The sequence below is a fragment of the Danio rerio genome, chromosome 1 (genome assembly GCF_052040795.2).
Source record: "Danio rerio strain M-AB ecotype USA chromosome 1, GRCz13ab, whole genome shotgun sequence".
Classification (NCBI taxonomy): Eukaryota; Metazoa; Chordata; class Actinopteri; order Cypriniformes; family Danionidae; genus Danio; species Danio rerio.
Genome location: NC_141021.1, coordinates 51,546,389 through 51,570,514, shown reverse-complemented (window position 1 = coordinate 51,570,514; position 24,126 = coordinate 51,546,389). Strand labels below are relative to the sequence as shown.

General features: G+C 34.2%; 3 long non-coding RNA genes across 6 annotated transcripts in view; 2 read left to right on the top strand and 1 right to left on the bottom strand.

Moving 5' to 3' along the window:
- Positions 1–24,126, top strand: part of LOC147847015 (uncharacterized) — a 236,817-nt gene that overhangs the window by 1,559 nt on the left and 211,132 nt on the right. The window lies entirely within an intron of this gene.
- Positions 10,040–15,076, bottom strand: LOC147847017 (uncharacterized). Of its 3 annotated transcripts, none has more exons than XR_015476971.1 (6): positions 13,612–15,076; positions 13,242–13,297; positions 12,631–12,690; positions 11,777–11,891; positions 11,401–11,512; positions 10,040–10,275 (listed from the first exon to the last, which is right to left on the bottom strand). It is a non-coding gene; the product is annotated as an uncharacterized LOC147847017 (long non-coding RNA). The 3 variants fall into 3 exon arrangements; XR_015476972.1 differs by having other exon boundaries at positions 11,777–12,527; positions 13,612–14,099; XR_015476970.1 differs by lacking the exons at positions 13,242–13,297; positions 13,612–15,076 and having other exon boundaries at positions 12,631–12,835.
- Positions 20,882–23,339, top strand: LOC147847016 (uncharacterized). 2 transcript variants are annotated; one of them, XR_015476974.2, is made up of 5 exons: positions 20,882–21,021; positions 21,977–22,103; positions 22,277–22,362; positions 22,657–22,699; positions 22,797–23,339. It is a non-coding gene; the product is annotated as an uncharacterized LOC147847016 (long non-coding RNA). The 2 variants fall into 2 exon arrangements; XR_015941919.1 differs by lacking the exons at positions 20,882–21,021; positions 21,977–22,103 and having other exon boundaries at positions 22,239–22,362.

The following is a 24,126-nucleotide window of genomic DNA, read 5'->3' as shown; positions in this document are numbered from 1 at the left end:
TTTGTGCACTTTGGCAAGCTTTAAACACATGGCTTCGGTTCCTTATTAATAAACAAAGAGAGAAAAAAGCAGTGAAAGAGACTTACGACTTGGTCAGATAGTGTAATGTTTTATATTCAGTATTTATGAGGGTATTGTAACTGTTGTATTGGCATGCAGAGGCTTTTTTGAACGTGACAGAAGAGAGAGGGAAAGAGAGAGAGTGCTGTGCTCCGCAGGAGGAGTGAATTTACTGAAGCCCGGCCGCAGGCTGTAAATCAGCACTAAACCGGGTGTGATGGGAAAAATATGGGCTGGCATATGTGTGTGCACATCCTAATTTAATCATGCAAATTCACTTTGTCTGGGCACCCGCACCACCTCAAACAGTGTTAAGACTAGGCTCTGATGTTAGCAGAGAGCCTCATCTGGAACATGACTGCAATACTTAGAACTCGGCTTTATTAGGCCAAACCCCAGGTCCTGCCTCCACATTAAATAAGACTATGCTGTTTTGTTACATTTTATAGAGAGAGAAAGGAGACATGTGAGGCTATTCAGTTTTGATATAGAGTAAAATAAAAATAGTGGCCTTTTCCCAACATCAAAACATTTTGTGATTAAAAATTTTTTGTGGTTAAAATTGATTGATTACTTTGACAACTACATCATATAAAAATAAAGTTTTATTTATTTATTCAATCCCAATGTGGTTTTAGTTTAAATAGAACCAAATTAACCTCTCCATATATAGATACATAAACATATTTTAGTGGAATGTGGTGTCCCAGATATGATATTTTTAATTATTTATTTTTAAAGGCACCTGTTTGCACAGAACTGTGTAGGTATAATGTGTCCACAGTCATATTGTGGTGATATAAAGACAATAAGTCAATTTTTTTTTTAATTTCTGATGTACAAATAGGATCCAAATTCTTCCCATTTTGAGGCACAACATGGAGTAGGAGTATGGTTTGCCCCGCCGACCAAATGGATTGACAGCTCCATATATACATTTCCCCATAGTAACACATACAATTATATCATGAAGACAAGATGTGTGCAAAGCAACTGAGATCTGCTTCCTTCATGCCTGTCACTGTGCTGTTTATCTGATGCAGCCGGAGATTGAGGCACACTCTGACAGGAACATGGGGACAGAGGGTGGGGAGAACTAGCATTAAAGGCACAGGCAACAAAACAGCTAAATTGTGTTTAGAGCAGAAAAATCACAATATTCCTAAATGTATACTAAACAATCTGATGGTTGTTTTGAGCTTAAGCTTTACAGACACATTCTGGAAACACAAACGATTTATTTTAATTCCTGAAAAAAAAGGTAAAATAGGTGCCCTTTAGTGTTGATTTTTGTCTGCATTAATTGACAACAAATGGTATACTATTTTTTTTAACTATGTTGATTTTTTTATTTTTTTTAACATTCTAAACATTCCTTAGTAGTTTTGTCAAATTAAACTAAATGAATAACCAACATGAAGAAATTCAGCCTTGAGAAAACTGAATTGAATGAATGAATGAATGAATGAATAAATAATTTAATTAATTAATTCATTCATTCAATCATTTATTCATTCATTCATTTAGTAGTAAGTGTCGGGCTGCAACAAGTGAAGTTCCTGGTGCAGCTTTATTTAGGCAAAGGGATAGTCAGACAAGCAGGGTCAACAAGAGAATAGAGTACAACATGGGTAATCCAGAAATACAGGCGAATGGTCTGGACAGGCGACAAAACAACTCAACAGTAAAACAAACAAGGGTTAAAAAAACATGAAAGGCAAGACAAGTAAAAATGCTAGGAAATGCTCAGTTACAGTAACCAAGACTCAGCAACAATGTGTGTGAGTGCTGTGTTTGTAGTCCCTTTGATTAGTCCTGAAAAGCTTCAGCTGTGTTTGTTTGCAATCAGGGGGAATCTGTGACAGGTGTGTGAGTGAAGTGCGTAATGAGATCTGTAGTTCATTAAAGTGGCAGATTTGTAGTTCTCCAGCGTTCTGCAAATCCTAGATCACTGGTTATCGTCATCCATCCATCCATCCATCCATCCATCCATCCATCCATCCATCCATCCATCCATCCATCCATCCATCCATTCAGTTAATTATAATATTAACCCTGGCTGGTGTATTGCCATGTAGGCCAGAATTATTATCAATGAAAAACAATAAGTATATTCTGAATTAGGCCTTAATATAGGCCTTAATTAAAATAAAAAAATAAACTGTTGTTTTATATACTTCTAATGATTTTCTTTTTTGTGTAAAAGTATTCTTTGCAGTTACAAATTTATAGTTAATTTTATTCATTCAATTGCATAATTAAGTCAAAATCTGAATGAGTATTTAAACATTATAGCTTGAAATGATATTCCCTGAATAGTATGTGTATTTTTTTTAATTTCTAAAGTACATAAAACACACTATTTTAATCTGTTTATAAATCATCATATCGATGGTGAATGAGACACTTGGATCATGTTTTTAATCAGTGCTTAAATGTAAATGATCTGCAGAAACTGTCGCTAATTATTTTTCAGAACTTTAAAATGATTCCCCTAACAAACACGGCCTTTTGATGAAACCACGACAAACATCACACATCAATAAAGCAAGCCAAGAGATCCATGCTGCGGTTTAAAAACCATGTGTGCCGCATTAACAGCCAATCAACCTGTAATTTCAGCATAATTAAGCTGGAAACCAACAAATCAACAGCGCTGCTTAATTATCCGCGTCAGGATTAACAAGATATTTTATAAATAGCACAGAAGCCTGGTCTCATCCAGAGCAAGAGGAAATTACAGCACCAAAACAGTGCAATTACACTGGAGAGAGGCTTGCGAGTCTGAGCCGGTGTTTCCACATGCGTTTCTCAGTCCAGCATCTTACTGGACCATGAAATTAAAACACCACTATAAATTATTCACTATGGTGAGCCTTTTATCTGACTGTAGTATGGCTCTGAGATGGCGAAGTCCACGCGTGTTGACAATGCAGATCTGGACAGGGCCACGGCCTCTCGTTTGTTACACTTTGAACATTAAATTTAACAAGCTACAGTGCGGCTAACACAAACTTTATCATAAAACGGGCTCTATGACCCGAGACTATTAAAATGGCTCAACTTGGCAGCGTGTCCCCGGGGTTATTCTATTACAGCCTCCCGCAAAGAGAACAGACCTCTGCAATTTATAACACCTGAAGCTTGCCTTTTTTATCTCTCAATTCATGAGCTGGCAGCTGAATTCATCTGGTATCTGTGTCCACGCTAAACGTGTGAAGAAAAGGGATGGAAGTGTTGGAGGAATAATGGAATGGAAGATTTTGCGCGCGTTGTTTTCTGAGCAGCTGATGCAGTTTTATGATTGTGCCAGAGTGCTTGTGAAATAAGTTAAATAAAAGAAATAAAAGAGGATAAAATCTGAGAGACTTTGAGAGTAGACTGTGCTTTTGATAGTTTTTTTTTTTTTTTTTTTTGTCGAGTAGACTGTTGGGTCTGAAAATGCACTTAATATGCAGAATGTACAGGAAATACCATCTGCTTTGTGCAATTTCCAGTTGCTTTACAGTACATCACTGTCTGTCCTCACTGTACTGCTCTGTCTACTAAAAGCAAAAGATACAAAGTAGTAGAAATCAGATCAGAGTTTTTTAAGCTTCAGTGAGGACACTAACTAAACATACGCATACAATGTTCAAGTGCTTTTCAATAGAGGAAGTTTTTTTTTACCCAGAAAATTTTAGAAAAAATATTTGTGTTAATACATTTCTAATAACTTATGTATTTTGTATGTGCCATGATGACAATATATTATATTTTCTATTTATTTAAAAATAGTCATAGCAGTAAGAAGCTACTATCGAGCTTAAAGTGCAATTTAAAGGCTTAATTGAATAAGGTAATAAGTAGGTATTTTAATAAGTAGGTAATGAAGCAAATCACTGGACATCTGTGTTTTGTTCTACAGTAAAGTCAATTGAAAAAAAAGTTAGGGGGCTAATAATTTTGAAAAAAAAAAAAAATGGCTCTGAGAAAAAGTGTTTGACCCCTTGACCTAATAACTAGGGACAGACAGAATCTGCTGACGTTTTTTACTATTTCTGCAAAAATTTTGTAAAGAATCTGTGGATTTATGCAAAATGGTTTTGGAAGTATCAAAACAAAAAACTTCATATTTGAAATAAAAAAATACTTTTACTTAATGTTTACAATGCAAATCCAATTGGATCTACTCATTCAGTAAACAAAGCAAATCTGTCGTATTCTAGGCTATATCTACTAAAAGACAGAAAATTTTACTTTACAAACTGTATTGTATACCTCTCATTTTAGTTAATACTAGTACTGAAATTAATAAACTGAATAAATATAAATTTCCGCAAGTAAATAAATAGACTTAATGATGGGCTAAAAATCATAATAAAAATTTGCAGATAGATTGCGTGTGGACCTATTAATAGCCTTAGCAGCAACAACTGTAACCAAGAGTTTTTAGCCCACTCATCTTTGCAGAAATGTTGCAATTCAGCCACATTTGTTTTTTCAAGCATGAATTTCCTTTTTAAGGTCATGCCACAGCATCATTGAATTCAGGTTAGGACATTGACTAGGCCACTCCAAAGTCTTTATTTTGTTTTTCTTCAGCCATTTAGAAGTGGATTGATTGTGTACTTTGGATCATTGTCTTGCTGCAGAACTCAAGTTTGCTTCAGTTTGAGATCACTAACAGATGGCTAGATATTAGGCCTGCATGATTAATCGATTTTAAACCGAAATCGCGATTTCAAAAGGTGCAATTTTTAAATCGCAAAAGCTGCGATTATTTCGATTATTACTATGGCAAGGGAAAAATGTATTACAAATAATATATAAATATATTTATAAATTGTTCATTTTAATACAAGAATTCTTATTTAATTAAGTAAAGTCTAGAATTGTATATGGAAAGCATTGCCATTGCACTGTGTGATGCAATGCAATCAATATGAAAAATGTAACAATCAAAATTTAAAGTTTTTTTATTTTATTTTTGGTGCTGTTAAAACCACTACATCAAACATGCAGCTATTTTTTCAAATTATTGTAAATCACATGTTAAATAACAAATAGCAATTTTGATAAGATGAATCACAAATATATTTTTTCTCAAAATCTTGCTGCTCTACTAGATGTTGTCCTTCAGGAAATTTTGATTCTCAGCAGATTTAATGGTTCCACTTATTACAGCATGTCACAGCAAAACTGCCTTAGACCTTTACACTACTCAAAACTTTACTATTCTAGCCATTTTTACCCAGTCTTTATCTTATGGTGGAGTCATGAACACTCGCCTTAACCAAGGCAGGTGAGGCCTGCTCTTCTTTGGATGTTGTAGGCTCTTTTGTGACCTTTTGAATGATCTGTTGCAGTGCTCTTGGTGTAATTTTAGTCTCCCAGCCACTCCTGGGAAGGTTATCCACTGTTCCATTATTTTGGCATATGTAGACAATAGCTCTCGCTGTGGTTTGCTGCAATCTCAAATCTTTAGAAATGGCTTTGTAAACCTTTTTCAGACTGGCAGATCTCAATCAATCTCAATTTTGCTGTCAACTGTATAAACAGTTGGAATAAATATGGTAAGTGTCATCACTGATGTTATTTATCCAACTGAGTCTTATCATATTTTTTTTTTTCATCAGGCACATTCAATAGTTTAATTTTAATAATAAAAAAAAGTTATGAGAAAATGATTGAAATGACCTATTTTTATTGCATTGAAGTGAAATTACTGATACAAATGATTAAACTACTCACAAAAAATATGAGTTTTTAAAGATGCTCACTTAAAAGAAAAGACCAGTTATTATTGGTCATACATTTGCCCTTTAATAGGTGCTACATATTTTGTGTCTTAAAGTAATAAAAAAAATACCAATATTATCTTTTATATAAAATATTACATGTAAAAAACACAATAGAGAAACCTATTCCATAATATTAATAGTTATTAATTATTAAATCATTATTATATTTAAATAAATTTAAAAGTAAATACATTGTATATTTACATATATTTTTCAAAATGTTAAGCAATAATTAATGCTATTAAAAACTGCTATAGTGTCAAGTTTAAAGAAGAAATAATTACCATGATGTGAGATCTTATATTAGCCTTTTTAATCTCAAGTAATTAGCTCCAGCTACATACAATCAACACCATAACACTGACTTAACAACAGCATGGTTCTTTTCAAAGGTGATGGTACAAATAAAATGAGCTCGCTTTGCAGGCTTGTCATTTATTTGAATCCCAATGTTTTATACACTGATTAAAAAACAAATTGCACACACAACTAAATACAAATAGCAGGAGCGTCTGCAGGCTTGAAACTGAACCGTCTTTCCCTGTTGTGCTGATAAACTTCTCGGCTTTTCAGGCGTATAATGGCTGTCGAATTGTTCATTTACGAAGCCATCAGGTTTGTCAAGTCAGCAGTCAAGTGGTGATTAAATCGCTCATTTCTGCTGTGATGCCAGTCGTTTTTATGGCATAATGGAAGATCAGAAAGAGATTAGCATTTTCTTCCATCCGCTCTTTTTTTTTTCTTCGCTCGTGTTTATGCGTCTTGTCTCTTCTGTTTGATACTTCTTACATTTTAAAGGTCTCCATGTAATGAATAACACATGAGCTACATGGTTCCAGTCTAATAATCCTGCTGAAAATAGGATGTTTTGGAAAAAAAAAAACCCTCCAGTGTTCCTCCATAGGTGCTAATTGTAAAGCGTTTCAGCAATTAGTGGATTAGTGGTGTTGCAAGTTGTTGCTGCAATTTGTGTCCAATTAGTGAACAAAACATTGGATTTTAAAAGATGACAAGCTGATGATGCATCTAAATTTTATTTCTAACTAGGGTTGCTCAAATTAACCGATAAACCTTTAATGGAAAAGCAGCTTTATAATGGGTTAAGGTTATCAGTTAAACGATTAAATATTATTTTATCTATTTTTAGAGCAGTGCATCTTTAGAATGGTTTAACAGCTGCGGGTGTTTTACGTGTATAAGTCAACCCTGAGCGTTAAAGTGCATTATGTCAGTCGCTTCTGTTTCAGTCTTCAATCAAATGAAAGCAGAGACGGGGTTTCCTTTGAGGTGATGGCATTGTTTGGTTATCAATGCGACTATGAAGAACTTTTAATGATTGAGAGACTATAGTGGTTGCTGTTTCAAGTTATCCAGAGCTGTATGAATTTACAAATCTTGAATATCACAATGTTATTATATATTACAATCATTAACAACATTGACAGCAACACTCACGCACATTACGACTCGGCTGATTCAGTCGTTTCGTAGTGACATAAAAAAAGAGCACCTTGTTTTCTTGTCAACATAAAAGGCAGCGTGATGCGCTTCACGTTTTTGTAACGGAAAATCGCAGTCGCTGTAGGCATGGGACGATAACCGTTTTCAAGGTATACCATGGTTTGGAAAAGTCAAGGTTTTAATACCACCAAAATTTTCTGTAACACTGTACCTAAGGTATGTGTAAGATTTTAACAAAGATATCCAAAGATGCCGTTTTAAATTGTAAAGAAATCTGTTTTTGAAACTAGACTGCAGAAGTTAATAATTCATTTGCATTATATAGCCTGACATGTTTACTGCTCATAAATATCATAAATCTTTTAAGAAATGAAATGTATTGTTTTCAAAGGAGAAAACATTTTTATTTTTTACCCAGACATTTAAAAAGAATATATTTTAGAACAGTGAACAATACCGTGATATTCTTATCCAAGGTTATCATACCATCAGAATCTTATACCGGCCCATGCCTAGTTCGCTGTGATCGTTTCCTAAATGTGCAACTGCAACACATTTGTTAACTCGCGGGACAGTAACACGTGCAACCACACATGCCTACAGACATATTTTGCCAAAGAATCCAAATGAAAGAAGGATATATCACAGTTTGACTCAGACGAGATGACACAAACCAGTGCTGATGCTGATCTCCTCTGTCCTGGATCCGAGTCATAAACTCAATAGGCTATTGATTTAGTGTACAATCAACAAACAAACCTTTTTTTTTTTTCATTTGCAAAATTACAGTTATTATTAGTTCTTTTTAGAGCTGCACGATTAATCAAAAAAGAAGTGAAAATGAAACCGAAAACACGCACATCATTTAATCATATCGCATTTTAGAGTTATGATTGCGACAAGCATTTATGTTTTTTTTCTTTCATAGCAAACACACAGTTGTGCATGAAAATAAATGTTTACAGTGTCAGTATAACTACTCTAGCCTATATAATGTTGAGTATAATGCGAGAAGGAATTTGATAATGACAAAGGACTGATTTCATCAGTAGAAAAATATTGTCTAATAACGTGGTTTCATTCTGCCATGGCAGGGCGCCACACAAAAAAATCATCCCGCCACGGCTACATTACAGCTTCTCATTCAAAACATTCAGTCATCGTTGTTGTTGTTTTTTTAATAGCGGGTTCACTAATCACTCCAAAATGCATTAAAAGGTAAGTGAATTATAACACAAAGCACATATAGCACAAAGTTTTTTCTGTAACCGTAGTAGTGCTGTCCACAGTTTCCATAATTATACTTTATTTATAGATAAAAGTCTGTGGTTCTGCATACAATGACTTTATCTTGCTGTGGTGTAGAGCCCGACTTTTTCTTGCTGGAGTTTACAATAATAAATTAATGACTTCTATTAAAAATGTTGACAGATTTTTTTTATATAAAATAACAGCAGGATATTAATTAAATGCGCATTTTCCGTGGATCGATCGATTTGAGGTAGCCTGATTTATTTATTTTTTTTGACGGAAGAAAAAAAACATGATTGGAGTAAACAGCCTATGCTGGTTCTTAAAAAGGATTCAGTCAGTGCTTTTGATTTGTAATCTAAATTTGTAATTTAAGTGAAAAATATCTATGGCAGGCCAGTTTATTTTATTGTTTTAATTTAGTTTATTTGTTTTCTGTGCTTTTGGAAACCCTACAGTATATGCGCGTAAAGATGCTCTCTTTTGTTCTGTACGCGGCTGTTTCCATGTTAAAATAAATTGTTTTAAAATGCAATATAAATTGTCACAAAATAGACACATCAATTATTTTTTAAAATTAAATAATATTTTAATATTAATCTGACCAGTTAACGGTTAATATTCATTTCACGAGCTGTGGTTGTCAGTTGGCAAAATTAACCGAAATGAGCATCCCTAAACAGGGCTCGAAATTAACCTTTTTGCTTGGTAGCACCGGTGCTCCTAACTTTAAAAATTAAGAGCACCGTTACTACAAGTTTTATACAAACATATTTTATGTATTTGAAATCAACAAACTAACAAGCAAAAAAAATTATATATATATATATATATATATATATATATATATATATATATATATATATAAATGCAAGCTTGAGGAAAATATGTCTCAACGAAATCCCGTTATCACAAGAAAATATATTTTTATAACAAAACTGAGTGAGCAAAAGATACACGGAGCGCTCACTGGCCCTGCACGCACTGCTTAAATGAATCTGTTAACGGTATAACTCTGCTGTTCTCACAAGTGCTGTCTGATATTGCACTAATGCTTTTGACACATATTGTACACTGTAAACGATTTCTTGTTAAATTAACAGTAAGTTACTGGCAACAATTATCCAGTAGCTGCTGTATTTCATAAAACAGTAACATTACTGTAATACTAATTACATTAGTATTACATTTACTGTAAAATGTAATACATCATTTTACTGTTATTGATTTTTACTGTAACACTAATTACAGTAGTGGTGCACATACTGCAAAACTGAAAACAGTATTTTATTGTACATTTTTACCATGAAGAATTACGGTATTTTAATGTTACTTTCATTATTACTGTATAGTATTTTACAGTTATTAAATGTTATTTTATTTTATTTAATAGTGCTACTTTATAATGGGTAAAAATGTTCAAAAATTGCACAAGTGTTATTTTAACTGTTCAAGACGTACAAGAAAAATAAAGAAACTGAAACTTTAACTTCACAATAAAGGTTTATTGTGTAAACCATGCTAAAACAGTAGCAATTATTCAATATAACAAAGCAACAGAACACTAATAAACAATTGATCATTAAAACCAGTCAACAATTAATGCATCAAAAATTATTACAATTTTAAAAACAGGTGAAAATACTGCTACAAGACAGGAAATGAAGGCCAAATGATGTGGAAAGGGACAGTGAAAAAGGGCAGCAACATGATGATGATCCTGCAAAAATGACAAGCAAAATCAATCACTGAAGTAAAAACTAATCATCCCTCAAACCATTTAATTCATTCAGAAACGAAACACTGCACTGCTGTTTAAATGTATATATATATATATATATAGTTTGATATATATATATATATATATATATATATATATATATATATATATATATATATATATCAGTTATATAAAACAGTTTTTTAATTGTTTTTGTTGGTGAAATACAGTTTGTTGTCAATTCACAATTACACTAACGTTAATGGGGAAAAGATCAGCGGGAATTGTTCTTCAAGATGGCTAGTCAGGTGTCCACACAGGTGTGTAAAAAATAAAGTCTCATCTTAACTTAATGTCCGACTCTGTATAGCTCGAATATCTGATTCCATGATCACACTACTAGTGCTCTTACGGATTTAAGAGGGGTAAACACGGTTCATTCTCACTTTAAGAGGCTACATATTTAAAATTAAATAAATAAAATAATCTAATTTAACGTGACTAATGTTAATTAAATACTTTAAGGCTTTTAACACGTATAAATCCACTTCTAACTTACAGACAAGATTGCGTTAGAGAACATGAAAGCTGTGGGTGATTTTAAAAAAAATAATGCTAATGATAAGTTACTGATATATGGTTTGCATAAAACAAAGTAATCACTAAGCATTCATTTTTGCCAAAATCTGCAGAGAGGCTCAGCGACACGAGGAAATGTGTTAAAGTTGAGTAGAGAACTAAAGAGCAGTCTAGCCTACTAAATGAAATGTTTGTGGTAATATTCTGCTGACAATTTATATTACTGTATTTCAATATGCAGCAGTGATGGCATGTCAGCGAGACAAATAAACATTTTATCGAGTCATTTCATACAATTTATTTATTTATTTTTTTTTTATTAAAAAAAGTATACGAAAAAAAGTATATTTTAGTATACGAACACCTCTCCAGTGACATTTCCTCAAACTTAATCATCATAACGTTACTGTGCACAGCATCAGTAAAACGTTGAGAATAATTTAAATACTTAATTTTTTAAAACAGTCACTGCTGATTACAAACTAACATTAAAGCTAAGCTTACAGAAATCCTGTATGCATGACAATATAAAGATGTATTACTCACTGATGTCGAAGCACTTCCAGGTCATCAGAGATGTAGACAGGACAGAATGTGTGCTATCAAATGAGCTCTTGTGCAGCCTTTGTTGGACATCCAGGTAGTATGTTCACCCACACTGTAAGAAACAAAAACAGAAACAATTTATTAAAATGTGAGGGATAGTAAACATGTTTGGTCTACAGAGAGAAGAAAATGTTTACTTTAAGCATTGATCCTAATGAATCTATTTCTGAACTACATTTAACCTTATCACGGAAACAGCATTTTTGAGATTTTAGACCAGGGGTGCTCAACCTTGTTTGCTTTAAATTAGAATTAAAACAATAAATCTCTATGTCAAATAATATACTTCAGACCTAAATAAAGCAGGTGCTTTTACCTAAAGGTTCCTTCCCTCCAGTTAGTTTGGCTGCAAATCCCTCCACATCTGTGCTTTATTCGGTTCTTGTCTTAAGAGTATCTGGTGTCGCATTCCAGGTCCATCACAATCTGGGCTAGAAGGACAATATGACAAAAGACAAGACACATATAAATAAAAGTCTTAGAATAAAATATTTAAAGGAATAGTTTACTATTTTGCCACTATTTACTCCACGTGTTTTAAACTAGTTTGAATTTCTGTTAAACACTAAAGCAGATATTTTGAAGAATGTTAGTAACCAGTAACTATTGACATCCATATTTAAACCAAATTTCTTTAAAAAATATGAGTTTGTGTTCAACAGAACAAAATAAATATTTAACTATTTTGAAACAAGTGGAGAATGCCAAAGATGCTATTATTTTCATTTTTGGGTGAACTGTCCCTTCTGTGAACAAGCAGAATCATTATGCCATTGTATTCAGTGATTCTCTTTTACATTTTCCCACTATGAAACGATAGCTTCAACATGCAATCCATGTTAAGACAAAAATGAATAGCATAAAATAACATATTGAACTAAACTTACAGTTTCCAGGCTGTTTGAAAAAAAAAAAACAAACAAACACATATGCCCAGTAAAATTGCTAATTAACACAAAGACAACAGTTATAGAAAAAAATGTTTGTCTAATATTTACTCAGCACTTGGTAGGCAAATAGCATAGCCGTGGCTGTTTTAACACCAGATTTTTTTATCTTAGGAACTGCTGGAAGAAGAAAAAGAGGTTGTACATGAAACTCCTCACAACAAATCTGTGAACAACTTGACATTTAAAAATCTAATCAAAATGAGGAAGACATCAACATTACCTTGAATAATCAAGTGAGGAGTGATTGGTAGCATCAGTTTTTCAACATCAATTACTGTAGCTGAAAAACAGATAAATATAATAAGAGTAAAATAAGACTTAACATTAATTAATCTAAATCTATGGTACAACCATACCAATCTGTATGGGGTTAAAATACATTTGTACACAAATCATTCCCTGACCCCATCAATTTCTCTTAGAATAGGATGGATATATATATATATATATATATATATATATATATATATATATATATATATATATATATATATATATAGTGATAATGACTTTGGCTTATATCTGTGTACTCAGAACGTGCACTCACCTCAGGTACTCCTGAACACCAAAAATTAAATGTAACGTTACAATTAATGACACACTATACATCAAGCTCATTAACATTATTGAGAAATAGACAATTAATATGTATTTTTGTTAATATTAACTTTAGCTTAAAATAATTCAACTGCATTTAATTTTCAGCTTCATTTAATAAAACAGTTAAGACTCATTTCATTATGAGTTTAGTTTAAATAACTAACTTACAGTTGAAAAATTTTACCATAATGATAGCTTAGTCATAATGACTATGTGAAGACCAGAGCTTACCTTAACGGTAAACGTTTAACATTTCATGGTGACTTCGCCTTCATCTCAGTGTTGTGCTGAAATAGAGAATTCATTAATGCAGTTACAATAAGTTAAAGTTATGTTTATTTTCAGGTAACTTAGCGTATGGTCAAAAACTCACTCAAGATACACTCACTGTATCTAATACCTCGCAAACACTACAATGACCGCCTGGCGTCTGTTATTTCTTGTTTAAAATACCATTTCTTAACGGACAGCGTGACAAAACATAAGAACCTAACGTTAGAACTAATGTCACTTGGTTAATTCTTTTAAATTACACACTCAATACACAGAAATATATACAAAACAATCCTTTAACGGACAGAATTTGACTTAAAACACTTACCGAGGATGAATTCGCTGGATGAAAGACGACAGGTGAATTTCAAATTAGGAGAGCCGTTGCCAGCAGGTCGAGTCGTGTCCGTTCGGTTCTATGAATCGGCTCCTTAGTGAACAGTAAAGATTTGAATCCGCCAAAAACCGATTCCTTTTTGTATATGATTCATTACTATTTCGTTATACTGCTTGGCCACACGCATTTATACACTAATTATACACTAATTGCATATTGCTGAATGTGCTTGTGAACACGTGTGATCAAATAATTCCCGAGCAAACGGTTCAATACGATTCAGAGTCGCTCGAGTGCTGAACCAAACCAGTGCAAACGTGATATTGATTACAATATAGTAACATTGTTTTTTATTCACTTTACCAGCGAAATTATTACATATATCTGACCTTGACAATAAGAATAAAGTTCGTTTGAAGTGTTTTGAGAATAAATTTTTTTTTCTCCCAGAATTCATTTCACATCAACAAGCAAATGGTAATGGCGGATGAGAAAGCCCAGCTAATATTATAGATATTGCGTTTAATATGTCACGAAATGAAATTTTAATAGTGTTTCATGCAAGAATTGTGGTTCTTACAAACTCAAATCTGTGGTTTATTTATAGATATCATGTGTAAATTTTAAGCGTGCTTTGCCGATAGCGGAGATTCTGACCTCCAGGGTGTCCATCATCACTCATGTATCCGGCGAAACGAGGTTATAATCGGCTAGATATGTGAGACTTGCCCCGGTCTTAGGTGGCTTTATAATGAATGTGTTATGAAATTTAGTTTTAACCGTTTTTCATGCGGGAATGTAGTTGTTTTAAATTCAAGTCTGTGGTTTATTTATAGAGATGGTGCGTATTTTATAATATTGTTTTAAAAATGCGGAGATGTGACCTCCATGGTGACAAGCCCAATCCTCATGAATCCGTCTAAAGCAGGCTGGTCATTCTGACATTTAAGCTGACTTTGGTTTCATGAATCAATTACTTTTGTTCCAGTTTACGTTTTGGTTTAGCACAAAGTTATGTTGATTAAAAATGATTTAATATTTTCATGTTAACCTTATAAAATTAAGGTGCAGTACACCCAAAAATGGAAAACCAGGGGACAGTTTTATGCACTGAACAGTCTGAAGAAACTGGTTAGTTTATTTTTCTTCTCAAAATACTTTGTCAAAAAATAAAATAAACATTATAATAATAATATAAAGTGTGTGTAGAGTTTTTCATGGTCATTTGCAGTACTGTATTTAGATGCACAGTAACTGATTTTTTCCCCAAATTCATTGTAAAATCTGCAGTAGCATACTGTTAATCATGTTCACAGTATGTAAATGTTGAGAATACATTATCATGCTGTGAAAACAGCAATATATACAGTAACACACTGTGCACAGCTTATACAGTAAACAACTGTTGAGAAATGCAGTATAATACCGTGAAAACAACAGAAATCGTTTACAGTGTAGCTTATTATATGCATACATGTTAATAGCAATACCGGTTTATTTTTATGAGTAGCAATATTAGTTTACTCAATGCAAGCCCGTTCGCGATGGTTTACGTGGTGTTCAATTTTACATATAGCTGTCCCTTGCATGGCGGACAGCATCTGGCGATTATATGAAGGATTAAACAGAAGCTCTCGTGCTAGATGTGGCAAACAGTTACCTGAAAACTCCATCCCACAGACTTTACATAGCGGACTTGAAGCCAACGGAAGTCTTCTACTCTTGGAAAAGTGTAGATAGTGGATTAACATTTAGCACATGATCACTACTAAGATGTTTCAGTATTTATAACTTTAGATGTCATGGTTTCTAAAACAAAATCTGTCAGTGTTATCTTCATTCTCCTCTTCAGCGCTTTACAATTTTTCGCGGTAGCAGCTCTCTCTCTCTGTCATCCCAAGCCAGAAGCGCTGACTGAGTGATTGACAGCTGATATTAACCAATCATTCGCGTTCAGTGCTAGAGCAGTGGGCCAATAAGAAGAGCGTGAAGGCGGGGCACGCGTTACGGACTTGGATTTGTTTACTGCAGCAAGTTGACATGACAGTTTTAAACCATTCCTGAGCGCTGCGTTTCATGTTTCAAGTGCAGAGATGCATTCTGCGTGAATGTCTCCCGAATCCGCGCATGTGGTGAACATTTTACAGTAAAAACTGGTCGCACATAACAATTTTAAGCACTCGCAGAAATGCTCCCAAATATATTTTAAGGTCGCATAGATAAAATTTCGGCCGCATATGCGACCAAAATGGTCGCAATTTCGAGCCCTGCTAAATTCTACCTATTTTTGAGTGTTTTTGGTTATAGTGTTTGTAGTTATTCATGTTAACATAAATGTAGCATTATTATTACTGCAGTATCATTATTCTGAGGTTTGGTTTCATTACACTGATTCATATGCATCTATATTGTACATTGTAATAATCTGAGCTCACTGAAAACTTCACATGACATATGAATTGAATGATGCTCTTTTTCAAAACTCTACCTTTAACAGAGCCGAAGTGGCCTTGGTAGTGAATGCAGTCATTTAAGCAAAGTTACCTAATTGCAAACAGACCACACTCTGTGATTTCAGCTTAGTGACTCATATCTAGTGAAATATAATGATCACAATCACAATGTCGTCGTTTGACCGAGTCAGATATGAGTCATGGAAGAAAGTGATTCATAAAATAATAAAGCTTTAAGCTATCTGTAGTAGAGGTAAATGACTTGAATATAGAACAAGGTTCATCCTATGGAATGCTAATTATCTTTAAAGAGTGACTGCGCACAATATAAAACAACATCAGTGATATTGAAATAGCTAAACACTCTATTCATCCGCAATGCTTATTTATGCTCTTCTAAATCATTATGGCTTTATTATGCACACTGTATTAATCTATTCATGCGCAAGGTCTAAGGATAATTTTCTCCAAGAGGATACAATAATATACAGTAGTACTCAGATTAAGGATTTTTATCATTAAGTTTAATTAGCTGAAGTAAAATATAGGGATTCAATTTTGCATTAAACCTCCTACACTCAGTCAGTTAGATATGATTATTATGAATATTTTTTCTGTGACATACAGTTGAAATTTTTTTATTTTTATTTTTTTTCCCCAAATGCTGTTTAACAGAGAAAGGAATTTTTCACAGTATGTCTGATGATATTTTTCCCTTATGGAGAAGAAAGTGTGATTTGTTTTATTTTGGCTAGAATAAAAGCAGTTTTTAAATAAAAAAAACATTTTAAGGTCAAAATTATTAGCCACTTTAAGCTTATTTTATTTTCGATAGTCTACAGAACAAGCCATCGTTATACAATAACTTTCCTAATTACCCTAAACTGCCTAGTTAACCTAATTGACCTAGTTAAGCCTTTAAATGTCACTTTAAGCTTCATAGAAGTGTCTTGAAAAATATCTAGTAAAATATTAATTACTCTAATCATGGCAAAGATAAAACAAATCAGTTATTAGAAATGAGTTATTAAAACTCATTTCTCATTTATTCTATGATTAGAAATGTGTTGTAAAAATCCTCCTTACATTAAACTGAAATTGGGGAAAAAAAATAAACAGAGGCTTATAAATCAGAGGGGCTAATAATTCTGACTGCACTGTAAACGAGTGACATTTTAAAAATAATTGTAGAATTGTTTTGCAACTTAACAAAGAGTTGTATTTGGTTCCTTTTTACATTTAAGTGGCCTACACACATTATCGACAATTATCTGCATGTAATTACATTTGTATTTAATTTCTGTAATTACATTTATATTACATTGTTGACCCATACCTTATGCTTCATTCATATTAGCAGAGACTTTGTAGCTGCTTATTGCTCTGGGTGGCGACCTGCTGCAAACGCAGGTCTGTGTAGGTCTACAGCACGGAGAATACAACCGGCCTCTGAGCAAGCTGAGAGAGGATCACATGAGTTCTACTGATGCTCCTATTAGCTGTCGCTCAAAGTCGCTCTTCGTTTGCATAAAGTTTAAGGATTCTCTACTTTGTTGCGTCGCTCTTCGTTGAAATGAACGGTTGCTTGTTGCTTTGTCGCGGTGAGTCGCTTGTAGTGTGAATATAGCTTTATATCTTTACCTGTCCTTAAATCTACCCATACCACCAAACCCTTACCTTATTCGTATTCTTCCACATGAGCACAATTAGTGTTGTGCGATGCAATATGAACAATGTAAGTAAAGTGTACTTATTTTTAATGCTAGTATACGTAAAAGCCGTTTTATTTTAAACACTCCACTTTTTTTTGGGAGAGGTTGGCACATTTTTCACCTTCCCTAAGGGTTTAACAGTTTAGTTTTACTATATATATATTTTTTTTAAATCCATTAAGCTGATCTCTGGGACTGGCAGGAGCACTTTTAGCGTAGCTTAGCATAAGTAATTGTATCAGATTAGATTGTTAGCATCTCACTCAAATTCAAAAACGATTGCATTGATAATTTTCCTTGACACGTCTGTAGTTACTTTATGCATTAAGTGGACTTTGCATTAAAATGAAAAAAGTAGCCACTTTCTAGGCTAATTTGGTTCTTATTCTGGCGTACTAATCAAGGAAATTTGCTACTGTTATGATCACCAGCGATCTGCAGCCGCTCGATCGCTGGTGATCATTACGGTAGCAAAGTTCCTCGAAACACGCAGACCGCAACGAACTACAAATTCGCCATTACGTGGACTACAAGTTCCAGTCATGCACCACTCACACACACCTGTTCTGAAATCTGGTGATCATACACACAAACACACACAGACAGACACAGCTGAAGCTCATCATTCATTAAAAGGATTGTAAATACAGTGCGCACACACACACACACACACACACACACACACACACATCAGGGCAGAGTTTTGTAAACAGTTTTGTGAACATTACGACATGGTTTCCTTGCTTTGCCTTGTCTTTGACCCTTGCCTTGTTTGTTTGTTTATGTTATCTGCTGCCTGCCTGTACTGGCCAATCGCCTGTTTATTTGACTCTGACTCTGGATTTGCCTGCATACATCTGTTTGCTCCTGATTGTGATAATTGTTTGCCTGACCATTCTTAATAAATCCCAATCGCATTACAGCTACCATGACTGAAGCAGATACAAAGATATTACGTAGCACTGTTACTTAGTTAGCTAACTAGGCACTGTTCTCATGTGATGCGTAATGTCATTGCTACAGTAGAGTCATGCTTTAAATAGAAAAATTATCACAAGTATTTTTTTGACCAAGAAGCTAATGGTCAAATTAGATTTAATGATTTATGCTATGCTAAGCTAAAAGTGCTCCTGCCAGACGCGGAGATGGGCTGAATGGACGAAAAAAAAATAGTAAAAAGTAAATGGATAAATACTGCAAATTCATAAATCAAGAGTAATTGGACTTCTAGTGTACATAAGCTTGTCAATTTTACATTTGTTTGTTGCCGACTACATTTCATTTTAAATGTTCAGTCCGCACTGATGTGCTCATTATGCTTGGTGCGACTAAGGATATTCACTTCTAAACATCCATCTCTTTGTGCTTCAGCTCACATTTCAATTAATCATTGATGTTTCTGAGTTCATGGAGAAGTACACTTTCTACCGCTGTCCTCAAATCTCTTTCGGCTCTTTTGTCTCTGAGCTCTTTGCTCTTGATTCTCCCTGGTTACCAGACGACCCAGAGGAGCGTTTGCTCAGAAGTAAGACAGAGAGAGAGAAAAAAAAAAGACAGCTGCCGTTTGGTTTAGAGCCACCCTGTTCTCCTCGGAGTACGGGGTAATTGCCCAACACGTAACTCCCAGTGATGAGAAGATACTGCAGACGCACTAAAAATAGCTGACAGGGCCTTCAAAGCACAAAAGCCTCCAAACCAGCTGAGTGAAGGGGTTTTGATGATTTCCATCATGGCCAGCGTGATAATTATCACCGTGTCATTACAAAAAGGTGAGATAAGCCATTTTGTTTGCACAGAAAGTGATGATTCTTTGCATTGCCATCCATAATATTACCCAGGACTCCTGGGAGAAGTGCTGGTGGAGGGATAGCCGGGGTCTTCATTACCTCATTCCAGTGTGTATTTAAATGTAATTCCTTGTTTAAAAAAAGGCCTTACATATGAGCTAAAATCTATGAATGCTGGTTCTGTGATTTATATTAAAGTATCAGCAGGAGTATGGCGAACTAACCTTCAGTTTGTATGGAAATGTTTGTACAGCTAAAAGACAAGGATGTGGGTAGGCCAGCCATGATATATCTTTTTGTAGTACAAAATATAGTATCAAAAATAATTGCAATAAATTATATTATTGTCATTTGCAGACCATTTTGACACTATAATAGCATCGTAATGCAAGTGCACTTTTCCAATAAGCACGTAGTATATTATTCTTAAGAATAATTTAATTATAGTCATTTTAACAATTTAATAATTGAGTATTGGAGTCATAATGTGAAAACACACATCCTAAATAAATAAATAAATAAATAAATAAATAAATAAATAAATAAATAAATAAATAAATAAATAAATAAATAAATGTTCACAAAAATCTTAACTAAGGTTGAAAGAACTAGAAAAAAAGTAACAGGTCTATTTTCAGTCATCAGGCACCTAAATTAAAATATACTAAAGTAATTTATAGTAAATAGTGTTTTTTGACCATACTGACAGTGACACCTTCAATAGGATAGAGGTTGTGCAATCAGCTAAAATGTGGTTACTATTGTTTTATGTACACAGCAAATTCATCTGAGTTAAATTCTCGGTGTTGAAGCATTTCAGAGTAAAGTGTTGACGTTAAAGAGTTAGATTTTGATAAATGAATATAATTAGAGTTAGAATTGATTTTATTCAGTGCGAAATCAAGGAGTTATCTTTTCAACACTTGGTGGTGTTATTTCCAACATCAGGGAATTCATGCAGCCCCAGTCACTGAAGAATTTTCCAGACGCCATTTTCCATCTAAGGTTTAGAACAGCAACTGGTGAGTTAAACTACCTAAATGTTGGTATTTTACTGACTTTCTTTAAGGAAATACAGTTGTAAACATATTGTTAAGTTAATAACTTTAGAATGGAGTGACAATTTTAAACTTCTGCGGTTTATTCATGGTCGTTTGTGTATCTAGCTTAACTGCATTACTATTGACTTCTTTTCAAGAATGTTTTTATATATGCTCACGCATACATAGTGCATAAAAACATCAAATGTACATTTTCAACACATTTCTGTCACGCTTAATGCCATTTTGTGCGTTGTTACCCATCTGTAAAATAAAATCGACACTTCTCCTTTAATTCGAAGCAAACTAGCGAGGGAATCCCCGGAGCAGCCTAGCCTACTCTGCCCGGATGCTAACGGCGACACAGGACGGTTTCCATAAGCTCTGGAGAGTTTCTAAAACATATCTGGTGAGTAAATGAACATATGCTTACTTGTAAAAGGCTTTCTGACTAAAACATATGATTGTTTGTTATTCGTGTACGTTAATTTGGTTGTTTTAAACACCGCAGCCCTTTTAAACTGGTTCATTGGTGGCCGTCCATATACCGTTAGTTGATAGACTCGCGTGATAACGTACGCTTGAATTATATTAAGGGTTGACAAGCATTAAAGTCGGAATGTTAACATTAATGTCTTTAAATGACCGCGTTTGCACTTTCTCAGACATTTAAGGTTACAGAAGTCTCCCGGAAGTTGCGGGACTAACGTTAACGTTATCCCGCAAATGCACAAAGACTCCCAGATGCCCAAGTAGATGCCCGCAAATGAATGATAATCTCCCGGAAATCGCGCGTCTCCCGCCCGGTCATTAAACACTTTGCACACCCCTCTCCACCGCATCCCTCCCAGCTCTTCAGGTACATCGCGCGCAAGTCACTCACACCGCTCTTCAGGTACGTCGCGCGCAGCTCATCCCGTTGCTCTTCAGGTACTCACCTCTCCCGCTACCTCCCGCAAATCAACTCTGTATCCCCCGAAAATTACTTTTTCCCAACTCGGGATGTCTGACGTTAGTAAGTTAGGCTATTTATGTAGTCAGGAACATCTTAGTCAAGCTTTTTCTCCCGCATGATATTGTGCTTAAAAATATAGGCTAAACTTAGCATGTACTGTACACAACATTTACGTTTTATTAGTGCGTTGTAAACAGCCACCTGTCTGTAAAATTAATCAACTGATTCATATTTGAGCAGCCTAATGATGATACAGGTTTGATTTGTAGATGTATTATATCAATAATCAACATCTGAATCAAAAGATATCTGAAAAAGTGTGAGGCATACTTTGTGATGTTCATCTCTCCTTTTTATCTGAAGGTTATGCATATGTGTTAGATACTAATTTTTTGTTGTTTTTTAACAGCCACAGTTCTCTATACAATAACACAAGACCCTGTGACGGTGGCTGATTAGAGACGGATGGTGTATTTCCAGAGTTGGTGAAATGACCAAGCACACCTTCTTGGTCATATGTGGTGATAGTAATGAAGGTATGTTTGATAAAGTTCTGTATTTGTTTCACAAGCTGAGAGGGTATTAGAGCATTAGAGAATAACAAATGACATGAAGGTGATAAGTTTTGTATTGTGGGTGAACTGTTACTTAAATAATGTTTTGCTCTTTGCTTTGCACTTTTTCTCTTCTGCTTATCCTAATATTTTAGATTATATTTGGACCTGAAACATCTGCTAGACTCCAGGAAAGGTGGCGTCAATACTGGACCTGAAAGGGCCTAACAAGTTGAATCTGGTAAAGAAACACGCACACACACACACACGCACGCACGCGCTTACAGAAAACTGTAAGTTTATGAATATTTTTCACATTGTGGCCAATATTTTGGGGAAGTCAGCATCACTAAATGATATAAAAGATTTTAAGCTCCTCTAAATTTTGCTCCAAGTGTTGTTAAATTCAGGATTCTGGACAGACAGCTGCCTGTTTTTCCAGTTCTAGTCATAGTGGTTAACCTAATTGTTTTTGGAGATCCAACAGTGATTTATGTGTTTTTTCTACTTTTCCATATCCTGTCACCTCAACCAGCTGGGAGAGTCAAGTTGTGGATCATCATGAAGATTTTCAAAAGGTGAGTTTAGATTTCTTAAATGTTTTATTTACTTTAAATGTTCTTTTAAATATATCATAGAATTTGATTGCAATTTGTTTTCAAACATTTTTCTTAGTCATGCTGGAGTCTTGAAGAGTTCTTAGATGAGCATCACCCTATATCCGTGCATCAGGAACCACCAGACGAGCGATCAACAGCTACTACATCGTCATGGATAAAAAGGTCATCCTGTGGCTGGGAAGCACTTCATTCACAGGACATGCTTGATGAGATTTCCTAGCTCCAGTTTGTTTTCACACAAGTTTACAGCATTTATACCTTCATTTAAACTGCTGTGTTTGATATGGAGGACCAAGGAAACACCAGAAGTGAAAGATTTGCATGCCAAGTTGTTTAAAATGTAATTTCAGAAGAAAACTATGCATTCAGAAGAAAACTATGAGTGACGATATATTGAACTTTCAAATTGCTCTGATGAAACATCAAGTTTGGACCAAAGGACAGAAACAGCCTTTTTGAGCACTGGTCATACATATTTTGTTGATACTGTCTGTACTAATAAAACATTTAAAGCATATTTGACATTGTTGCATTGTAAAAACTGAATGAATTGTTGAAGTGGTGAATGTTTTCAAATAAAATGTTTTTTCTTTTGTAATTTACAGTCTATTTGACCTTTTTACCATATTTACACTCAAGAGAGTTGAATAAAATAACAATATATTACACCAGGCGGTGTTAAATATAGTTACATTTTTTAACTCTGACCAGAGTTAAAATTAACCCTTACTTCGGTGTCAATGTGCCAACCCTTTTGAAAGTGTTGATTTAACTCTGTTTTGAGTGGACCCCATGAGACACTTTCAAAGTGTTGAAATTAACACCCATAGAGTTGTTTTGGGTCCCCATATTTTGCTGTGTATGGTCCATATACTATATATTGCTGTATATTGCATGACTAAAATGATTGAGGACATGTCCATGTGCTGTGTGATAAGTCGATATATTAAATATTGTGACAGGCCTTTGCTTGTGGGTTTCAGTTACTAATGGATGCATGAATTACTTAAAGATACTGCATGTAATGCATAAATATATTGAAAGCTGCTTTTAAAAACATAAAGATAAAGTGATAGGCAAGTCCTGTACAGTTGAAGTCAGAATTATTAGCTCCCCTTTGATATCCCCCCCTCCCTTTTTTTAAATATTTCTCAATAATGTTTAACAGACTGAGGAAATGTTCACACTCACAGTATGTCTGATAATATTTTTTCTTCTGGAGAAAGTCTTATTGGTTTGATTTTGACTAGAATAAAAGCAGTTTTAAAATTTTTGAAAGCCATTTTAAGGTCAAAATTATTTGCCCATTTAAGCATTTTTTCCCCCCTAAAAAAGTCTACTGAACAAACCATACTTATGCATTAACTTGCCTAAATACCCTAACC